This window comes from Acanthaster planci, linkage group LG04 (assembly GCF_054643075.1).
Source record: "Acanthaster planci isolate LZ-2023a linkage group LG04, COTS_SCS, whole genome shotgun sequence".
Classification (NCBI taxonomy): domain Eukaryota; kingdom Metazoa; phylum Echinodermata; class Asteroidea; order Valvatida; family Acanthasteridae; genus Acanthaster; species Acanthaster planci.
In genome coordinates, this window is record NC_141780.1 from 12,931,064 (window position 1) to 12,940,127 (window position 9,064).

Consider the following 9,064-nt stretch of genomic DNA (forward strand, 5'->3'; position numbering starts at 1 on the left):
GAATGTAAATATTACATCACTGAGAAGAGTTACATGTCCCCTTTTTGTTGGCATCAAGACTGCCACATTTGGACAATACTGAGTTCTTTTATGATCCAAAATATGCAGACATGTTGGGCAGGAAATAGACGGCTGAAGTGTTGACAAATTGAGAAAGGCGAAAAAATAGAGAGCAGTCCAACATAAACTCCCGCCTCCTTTTAGGTTTCTTTGACTAAGTAAAGCAAATATGAATATGATACTTACATCATTGAAGAGCGTTACACGTCTCCTTTCCGATGGCACCAAGAAATCCAGATTTCGACAATTCTGAGGTCTTTTATGATCCAATATATGCAGACATGTTGGGCGGGAAATAGACAGATGAAGTTTTGACAATTGGAGAAAGGCGAAAAATACCAAGCAGTCCAACGGGATCCCCTTTTTCCTTTTAGGGTTCTTTCCCTAAGTAAAGCAAATACGAATATGAAACTTACATCATTTGATAGAATTACATGTCCCCTTTAAGATGAAACTAAGACTGCCACATTTGGACAATTCTGAGGTATTTTATGATCCAATATATGCAGACGTATTTGGTTGGAAATAGACGGCTGAAGTGAGACAAATGGAGAAAGGCGAAAAAATACCAAGCAGTCCAACAACTTCTCCCGCCTCCCTTTACGGTTCTTTCCCAAAGTAAAGCAAATATGATTTTGAAACTTACTTCATTCGATAGAGTTACATGTCCCCTTCACAATGAAACGATGTTTGAATCATTTGGACAATTTTCAGGTAATTTATGATCCAAAATATGCACACATGTTTCGGCCGCAACAGGACCTGTGGAAGGTTGATAAATGATGATTAGCGTAAAAAGACGAAGCAGTAGTACAAGAATTGTCGATTTCTTTCTTAAATATTTCCCTAAATAAAGCAAATATGAATATGAAACTTACATCATTGGATTGAGTAATAGTTGCCCTTTCAGATGCCACTAAGATTGCCAGGATTGAACAATTATCAGGGGTTTTATAATCCAATATATGCAGACATTTTGGGGCGGGAACAGAACCGATAAAGGGTGTTTGAGTGAAGAAATGCCAGTCCAGAATCGTCGCCTTCTTAGACGTATATACCCCTAACTAAAGCAAATATGGATATGAAACTTACATCATTGGATTGAGTAACATGTGCCCTTCCAAATGCCACAAAGATTGCCAGATTTGAACAATTTTGAGGTCTGTTATGATCTAATATATGCATATATTTTGGGGCTGGGAAAGGACCTGTTCAACGTTAAGAAATATAGGGTTCCGTCAAAATAGCAAACAGTTCCAAGAACTATTCCTTTCTTTTGCAGATATTTCTCTTACTAAATAAAATATAAATATGAAACTTGCAGAATAGAGAATTCCGTCAAAATGACAAGCACACTTCCAAGAATTCTTCCTTGCTTTTGCGGAAATTTCTCTAACTAAGGAAAACACAAATGTGAAACTTATATCCTTAAATTGAGTAACATGTGCCCTTTCGGATGCCACCAAGATTCCCAAATTTGAGCAATTTTCAGGTTTTGTAATCCAATATATGCAGACATTTTGGGACGGGAACAGACTGGTAAAAGGTGGAAGAATGTAAAAATGCCGGTCCAGAATTTTTGCCTTCTTTGACGAATATATCCCAAACTAAAGCAAATATGAATATGAAACTTATCATTGGATTGAGTAACATGTGCCCTTTAAGATGCCACCGGGATTGCCAGATGTGAAGAATTTTCAGGTCATTTAAGATCCAATATATTCAGACAGCTTTGGTCTGGGAAAAAATACCTGGTCAACGTAAAGAAATATTGGATTCCGTCAATATAACAAGCACACGACCTGGAACCCTTAACGTCTTTTGCGGATATTTCTCTAACTAAAGAAAATATAAATATGAAACTTACAGAATACAAAATTCCGTCAAAATGACAAGCACCCTTCCAAGAAATCTTTTTTTTTTTTGCGGAGATTTCTCTTACTCAAGAAAACAAAACTATGAAACTTGCATGATTGGGTTGAGTAACATATGCCCTTTCAGGTGCCACCGATATTGCCAGATTTGAACAATTGTCAGGTCTTTTATAATCCAATATATGCAGACATCTTTGGACTTGGAAACGGCCTGTTCAACGTAACTAATAACAAATTCCGTCAAAATGGCAAGCACACGGCCGAGAATTCTCCCTTTCTTTTGCAGATATTTCTCAAATTAAAGTAAACATCAATATGAAACTTACATCACTGGATCGAGTAACATGTGCCCTTTTAGATGCCACCGAGACTGCCAGATTTGAGCAATTCCTGGGTCATTTATGAACCAATACATGAAGACAGTTTTGGGCTGGGAAAGGACCTGTTCAATGTAAAGAAATTCAGAATGCTTTCAAAATGACAAGCACACGGCCAAGAGCTCGTACCTTCTTTTGCGGATATTTCTCAAACTAAATAAAATATAACAATGAAACTTCCATCATTGGATTGAGTAACATGTGCCCTTTCAGATGTCACAAAGATTGCCAAATTTGAACAATTTCGGGGCAATATATGCAGTCATTTTGGGCGGAATCAGGACTGGTAAAGGGTGGACGATGTAGATTTATATAAAACAGCACGCACCCGAGCTGGAATTCTTGCCTTTTTTGACTGATATATCCCCGACTAAAGTAAACATGAATATAAAACTTAGAGCAATTGTCATTTATGATCCAATATATTGAGACATTTTCGGGTGGAAACAGGACCGGTAAAATTTGGATGAATGTATAATTGCCGTATTTGAACATTAAGGTCATTTAAAATCCAATAGATGTAGACATCTCTGCGTGGAAACAGGAAAGGTAAAATGTGGGGAACTGCAGAATTGCATGCAACTTGCAAGCCGTCGCGCAAGACTTTGGACCTCTTTGGCGTATATTCCCTAACGAAAGCAAGCATGAATATGAAATTTACATGATTGGGCCGAAGAAAACGGTTCCTTTCAGACATCACCACGATTCCAAGATTTGAACAAAACTCCGTGTCATTTGATATCCAATCTTTGCAGACATCTTTCTGCGGAAACAGGACCAGCCCAAAGTTAATAAATGCAGAATTGCATAAAAATATCAATCAGTCGGGCAAGAATTCTATCCTTCTGTGGCAGATATTTCCCTCAAAATGAAACGTACATCATTGGATACAGAAACATGTGAGCTTTTCAGATGCCACCACAATTGCCATATGTGGACAAAGTTGCCAAGTGTGGATAAATTTAGAATTGCACAAATATAGCATGGAAAAGATAATAAATCTTCCCTTCCAAACCAAATTTCCTTACAGCAAATGTAAATAGCAAACCAACATCATTGGATAAAGGACGTTGTGCCCTTTTAAAACTGACCAGGATTGCCAGATTAGGATAATTTGCAGGTCTTTTATGACCCAATATATACAAACACTCTGCGCGGGAACAGAATCGGTATTAAAAGTATGGACGCATATAGAATTGCACCAAAGTAGCAAGCGGCAGCACAAAAACTCCTGTCTTCTTTTGCTTCTATTTCCCTTACCTGAAAGAAATATGGCTATGAAACTTGCATCAGTGGATCAGTTGATAGAGGAACATTTGCCATTTTGAATGTCACAAGCATTTCCATTTTGGATAATTTTCATTTTAGATTATATGAATGAATCTTTGGTTCGGAATAGGACCAGTCAAGTGTGGAAAAGGGGAGATTTACAATGACATTCACGCAGTACAACAAGAAGCATTTCCAAACGTTATGCGGATAGCGGACCAGGTTTCTTGTCCTATGTCACTACAAATGCCATGCTACTTAACCTGTTACCTTTCACGTTCGAATACAGCACAATTACGCCCCTTTAGGTGTGGACAAGAAACGGTAGCATAAAATACGAAGGAGTAGGGAAAACGGGTCTCGAATTCTTTAGTGGATTCCTTTCAACAACAGCAGTTGTTCATATGAACCTAAATGTTTAAAGAAATGCGTGCTCTTTTCTATGACACCACGATTGCCGGATTTGGAAAATTGTACGAATTGGGGGAAGTTCCAAATATGGACGCTTGTAATTATTCCGTACAGTGACCTATTAGCAGTCAAAAAACAAAAACATGTTCAAAAAAGTTCAATTTAGGAGGGAAAAACCAATTCGTTACTTAGAATACACTTGAACGCTTACAAAACAGTCTGGTGGGGCTTGTGACTGTGCACAGGTGTCAAATAGCGTCTGCATATGTAACTCATTCCAATATGGAGAATATGAAGTGGATAGGTCAACTTGTGATGGATGGATTTGTCCTTGTAGGTGATACCCAACTGCCAGATTTGGACAATTTTCAGGTACCGTGAGGTCAAATCGATAGAATTCCTTGAAGCTGGTATATTTCCGCTACTCACCTTTACATATTAGTCCATTTAGCTTACCGATGTAATGAAGCAAGCACCCTCCACCCTGCTCAGTGTGCCGCCTGTATGTATCTGTGTGTGACTTGATATGCATGCATCGTACATTGGGATGAAAAATAAAAATAGTTGTGAACTCAGCCGAAGAGTTGCACAAATAAGGCTTGTGCTTGGAATGCAACGTTTATGCACATAGACTAGGTGTGCATAGCTAACCAGCACTGGACAATGGATCAACTTTGTCTAACGCCTCCAAGCATAAAAAGAAAGCTTTTGTTCTCTTGTACAATGGAAAGTAGTGAAGGGAGAGACATGTTCAGACAGAGAAATGACAAAAATGTTGAGATTCCTTAATATGAATGGGCGAGGACGTGAATCTCCTTAACATAACCACGGACCATTTACACAGGGATGTGCAATTCAGTTCAGACCTGATTCAATGCGTGTTACGGCCGGAAAAGTAGCATAGGAGAATTACCTTAACTTCACACTGGATAAGATATCCACCCTTAAGCAGCAATGCAAGAGATCGTCTTCAATGAACAATGGAGTTGTTGAAGCTGTTTGCGGTTCAAGCTGTTTACCAAAATATGCTGATTTTCTTTATGGCCCTCAGCATATCAACAGTCTGAGAAAAGAACCGACTGTAACCTTAATTTTGATTTATAAGACTCACGGAGGACGCTATGTTTACTGACATGTTATACCCCCGATAGGTCAAATGACATAGCGGGCGCAATCGGTCTACTGGCAAAATGTGGCTATTGTACATGACAACAGACTGCGGACTTCATGGCATTCAACAGTAAAGCCCCACGCAAATCGAATTCTATCTTCCTTATATGACCTCACAGCAGCAGCACCGTGGGGGAAAATTTTTGATAATGATCCGTTTTATAAAAGAAGTGATGTTTTCACACAGTGAGAGATGTAACACAGATTTTTTCTACTTGTAGAGGGCTAAAAATATGATGACTTGTATACCCGATATTATGACCTTTCACAATACGGCCGTTTCACAATAGTGCGCCACCAAGAGTTTGCAACGCGTTGGTCAATAACAGTGCGCAAAATTTGTCGACCCAATGTGCGTTTAGAAAAGGTCGACAAATTTTGCGCGTTATGATTAGCCAACGTGTTGCAAAATCTTGGTGGCGTACTATTGTGAATAGCCCGTATCAACAAATAGAATCATCATTACGCTTTGATATTCGATTTGTAGGTCTATAACTCAGATATTTGCATCTGCCAAAATCTTACAAGGTTATTGGTGGGAGCCCAGCTAAAACCTAAGGCAGTGAACCCTTTATGGTGAATCTTAATTTAATTCCATCTTGCATTCGGTATATGAAATGATAAACTCGTTTTGAGACTTGAAGTTGCTCCCAATTCAAAACATATAACCTTTCACTTGACGAAGAAAGGAACGGAGCAGCACAGGGGACAAGAAAAGAAAGGAAAAACCAGCCGGGAAAAAAATACAAATGTAAAACAAAAGAAAACAAAACAACACTTTGATGTTGACACTTGCAATTATTGATTTACTTTCGCATCTGGGCTGTTGAGAGGGGGATTTTTAATGAAGCATAAACTAAAATTACTGAGCCTGTAACATACTTCTAAGGATGGCAAAAATGACAGCAAAACAACAAAGCAAATACACTTTTGTACTCAACCATATTTATATGAATAACTTGATATTACTCTAACTACAGCCGATCAGTTCTTTGCCTCGTGAACGTTATTAGCACACACTTTCATTTTCCTCTGGTGTGTTATTGACTGTGTATCGAATGGTCTATTCTTGACGACCATCTCAATTAGTACATTCCGAGATTTTAACTCTCTCTGAGATAAATTATTTCAACGCTGGAAAACAACCAATGGCAACACCCACGTACACTCTGTACATTGCTAAATTTATCTCCTTGTGTAGTTCATTGCCACCACCGTAAAGCATCGATATCTTTTTGATATAAAAAAATCTAAAAAGAGTAAACAGAGAAAATGTTATCATAGTTTTGACTAATCTGATTAGACGGCGGAAATGTGGCAGCAAGGCAGTCACACGCATATTCTTCAGCTTGGCATGTTCGTGCACTAGGCAAATCACAACACTCTATTGGTGGAAGAGGAATGCAAAGGCACCCTTCCATATGTACATTTTGTGAGTGCGCACCCGATGTGTTTATGCGTTGTACTTTTACGTACACAAACATTAACGCAACACACGTGTGCGTTGCGTTTGGCCGTCAAAATCGCCCTAGGAATGACAGGTACACTTCTCACTTCTCCACCACCGTTGTGCCCCTGAAGTAATGCCTTCTTAATATATTTGTCGAATTACACTGTAGCACTGCATGACTATATACAGCAAGCGTAATAAACTCATCAAGAACCACGCTATACCTACATAACGACGCCACTCCTTTAAGGATTAGGGAATTAATTATCCCTTGGTATTCCTTTTTCTGTTGCCAGACAGCTCAAACGCTGTCACAAACATTATACTTATTTTTGTCCATTTTCTCTGTTTCATAAAACAATCTTTTTCGGTCATGCATAAAGATTTTTGGGTTTCAAGCCAGGTTCCAATTATGCTGGTATGATTTTGTTTTCAAGCTATTGGACTCTAACTAGAACGGCAAAGCCGCCATGGCTCGCTGCTTGTTATGAATTTGAGATGGATAGGATGATATCCACTAAGAGACATCCAAGTTATACAAACATGGTAACTAAATTGAACTAACCAAATACTGACCAAGCTTCATTTTTTTACAAGATTGGTTGACATATGACTGCAATACAGATATACAAGCTGTTTTATCGACCTTAACAAGAAAATTCATTGTACTCTAGGAGAAAAATCCTGTTAGTGCTGTGTGCAGACTGTGTGTTGTAAGGCGCCAGTCGTTTAAAGTAAATCAACGGACCACCAACGACCTACAATTCTACCCCCATCATCCATATCCCATCATCCCATATCTACCATGTCTACTTTGACTCCATCCCTCATCCGTCCATTCCCATCATCATATCCATCTCCTATACTCTGCCCGCTCCCCATCATCCTACCATCTCCTACTCCGCCCCTCCGCACCATCCAATCCATCTCCTACTCCACCCCTGCCCATCATTCTCTTCACTTCTTACTCTGGTTGTCCCATCATTCCATTAATGCAGCCCAACCATTACGCCAATTGAATTCATAGGTTTCTAAGCATTAATGCCCTATTAGACTATTTAAATATTGCTGGGATTCCCAGTGGAAGCAAACAAGCACTCAATGACACAATTTAACACCTATGGACAGGCAAGGAACAACTTAAACATTTGAGGACGGAAATCGATATTGCATAGACTCTCACTTGCTTCAGCTCGCACAAAAATCAAGAAATGCTAGACACTGCGAAGCGTCAAGCTATATGCCACCCATTCATCAGTAATATGTTCATAAAACACTGCAATTCTCAAGAACAAACTAAAATAGCCGATCTATAATTTTAAAAATCCTTCCATTTGGATTGCCAGATTTAAACAATTTTCTTGTCATTTATGATCCAATATATGCGGACATTTTTGAGCGGGAGCAGGACCGATAAACGGTGAATGAATGTAGAACTAAAGCAAGTATGAATATGAAACTTACATCAGATGCCACCGAGATTGCCAGGTTTGAACAATTTTCTTGTCATTATTGATCCAATATTTTGTAAACGTTTTTGGGCGCAAACAGGACTAATAAACGCTGAATGAATGTAAAATTGCCGGACTAAAATTTTCGCCTTCTTTGACCAATATCCCCAACTAAAGCAAATATGAATATGAAACTTATATCAGCTGCCACCGAGACTGCCAGATTTGAACAATTTTCGGGTCATATTTAAGATATTTTCCTAACTAAAACAAATATGGATATGAAACTTGTAAAAGTTGATAGAGGGATATTCGCCCTTTCTGATGCCACCAGTATTGCAAAATATGGACAATTTCTAGGTCTTTTGTGCGGTAATATATGAAGCCACCTTTGCACCAAAGATGTTTTCCTAACTGAAAACAATAAAGAAATGCAACTTATATCAATGGATAGGGGAACATCTGTTCTGTCAGATGAAACCAGGAATGCAAGATTTGGACAATTTGCAGGTCTTTTATGATATAATATATGAAGCCATCTTTGCACGGGAACAGGACCGATAATGCGTAAATATATGGAAAATTACAGAAGCAGTAGGACAAGAAATTGACCTTCTTTCTTAGATGTTTTCCTAACTATAACAAATATTGATATGAAACTAACATCAATGGATAGTGGAACATTCGCCCTATCAGATGCCACCAGGATTGCAAGATCTGGACAATTTTCAGGTCTGTTATGCTGTAATATATGAAGCCATCTTTGCACGGCATCGGGACCAATAATGCGTAGATAAATGGAAAATTACTGAAGGGAGCGAGTCTTCAATTGCAAAGCCTAAATCTTATAACTTCCCGTAAAGATATTCCTTGGCACGTCTCGCTAGAAAGCTCGTAATGCTAAAAGATTAGGGGGGCATTAAATTTGCGCAGTTTGCGAAAATCGCGGAGCTTTAGTGCAGTTAACCATCGATAAACATGAGACCATTCAACAAAGAGGCA

The 9,064-nt window shown here is 38.7% G+C and overlaps 1 long non-coding RNA gene across 2 annotated transcripts; it reads right to left on the reverse strand.

The window, feature by feature from the left end:
- Nucleotides 1-252: 252 nt before the first annotated feature.
- Nucleotides 253-4,545, reverse strand: LOC147799403 (uncharacterized). Of its 2 annotated transcripts, none has more exons than XR_015425072.1 (3): nt 4,421-4,545; nt 707-2,376; nt 253-444 (listed from the first exon to the last, which is right to left on the reverse strand). It is a non-coding gene; the product is annotated as an uncharacterized LOC147799403 (long non-coding RNA). The 2 variants fall into 2 exon arrangements; XR_015425073.1 differs by lacking the exon at nt 4,421-4,545 and adding an exon at nt 2,973-3,069.
- Between the last annotated feature and the right edge of the window lie 4,519 nt (nt 4,546-9,064).